This window comes from Gopherus evgoodei, chromosome 9, assembly GCF_007399415.2.
Source record: "Gopherus evgoodei ecotype Sinaloan lineage chromosome 9, rGopEvg1_v1.p, whole genome shotgun sequence".
NCBI classification, from domain to species: domain Eukaryota; kingdom Metazoa; phylum Chordata; order Testudines; family Testudinidae; genus Gopherus; species Gopherus evgoodei.
Window position 1 is genome coordinate 37954480 of NC_044330.1, and position 2091 is coordinate 37956570.

A 2091-nucleotide genomic window follows, 5' to 3' on the forward strand; every position below is an offset into this window, starting at 1 on the left:
AAAAGCTGAGGTTTTTTTCTTTTTTTTCCTGGAGTCTGCTTTGAAGATGTGTTAACACTTAAAATGCATATGCATCTCTTCAGCTCACCCTCTCCTGCCACTTCCTAATAGGAGTACTATCTTCCTTCTACCTCTGGCTCTTCTATCCAATACAATGGGAGCTCTTCCATCCCCTAAGCACACCACCTCCACTTAGTACTAGAAGACCACGTTCCTAGTCTGTCAGATTCTGTGATCTTCTATACCCTTCATGGTTCTACATGGCTGTTAGAGACCATTCTGCTGCTATGTTCTGATAGCTTATTTCCATGTTTTTTCCCCACTCCAGCTTGATCTTCCAGTGTAATCTTCCCTCTTGTTAGATCTGGGACCAAAGAAGAAAGAGACTGACTGATAGACCCCACTGGGAGGGCAGGTATTGAGAGGGAGAGATTATTCCTGGCAAGAAGGACTGTTGGTGTCTGGTGTAATTTACTCCTCCCTTGAGTCCCAACTTCACTATATCTTTTAGTGTCCAGAAATGGCTACTTCTCTCCAGCACAGTCCCCTGAAAACTAGCCAATCCAAAGTTGGCATACACCTAGAGATTAGTCTGTTTCTTAAAAGTTGCAAGTGTCCTAATGTTAATAAGAATGGACACTATAATAAACCCCATTGTAATTTTGCAGATTACACAAAGATGGAAGAGACCAAGAATGATAGATATGAGAAGAATCAAATATTTGGACTAATTTTATAATAATGTTTTGATAAAGTGTTTCAGAAGAGTGGAAAAAATAGTATGTTACCTTGTTTAGTTTCCTTCCAATGATGTATTTTTTCTCTTTGGGTTGACCTTGAGTGCTTTGACCTGTCTGTAGTTTAACTGGACTCGCATCACTTGAGTGATTATTTCATTCTAATAGGCTTCTAAGTTAAAAGACCTTATCCTAGTTACTAAGTTTTCTTTTCTCTATTTCATCACATGATTCTTCTCTAGATCCTTATCAAATCATGAAATTATCTTCTATATAAGTTATGGAATTCTTTAATCTCTGTGTATTTGTCACAAAAGTACAGGTGTGATTTCCCCAATAATGTATGGAGTTTTTTTCTCCTTCACTTCCAATCTTTTTGGCACTATGGTAAAAGCCATATTTCTGTTCCTTTTTCATCATTAAACTGCTTGAATTATTATTCTAAATATTTCACTGCTACTCCCTTAAGAGCCTATTTGTATCTTACTGGTTTTCTCAATACTTTGACATACAGCACCAACTTTGTTAATTACCAGCCCACTTCTTTTCTGTCTGTGTTATCTAATTTGTTAGTCAAACTTGTGAGTTGTCAGTTGGTGGTATCATATTGCTCACTTGTTCATTACTCTAGCCATCTGTTTTCTCCATATTGATGTCAAAGTGATACTTCCAATACCATGGAAAAAGTGAAAACACTGAAGGCTTTAAATAGCTTCAGAACATTGGTTTGAACATTCAATTACGTGAAACTGGGTAATTGCATATTATTTCATTGTGGTTTGAACTGCAGTAATTTAATAATAAATTCAGTATTTTAAAATCAGTTCATACCGTATACACTGGATCTTTAAAAATACTGGCTATTCAGATTAAGTGACTTTAACATTGAAATCATTATTAGTTTACTTTCTTCTCACTTACTTTATGCCAATTTCTGATACTCTTACTCACATTGATTAGAACTTTATTCCTCAAGCAGTCTCAGTGAGATCAAATGGAGCAGCTAAAGGGCTAAGATATTACTCAGTGCATGTAAGAGTGTCAAAATCTGGCCCTTTGTGGTCGTTCTAACAAGGAACATAAGGCTTCACCTACTGCCTCACTTTATTCCACGTAGCAATAATACATAAGAGACCTGGAGGGATGCTTATGAAGAAGTATTAATTTCACGAGTAGAGAGATAAGTGCTTGTATAGCCCACATCAGCATCATATATGAGTTAAATAATGTGGCCCATATTCTCTGCCATGCCCAGTTTGGGGGACTGCAAGGAGGCTGCTTGTGGCTCCCTTTCTGTCAGGTTGCATCTACCCTAGACATGCTATAGACACTACATAGATTAGCACTTCATGAG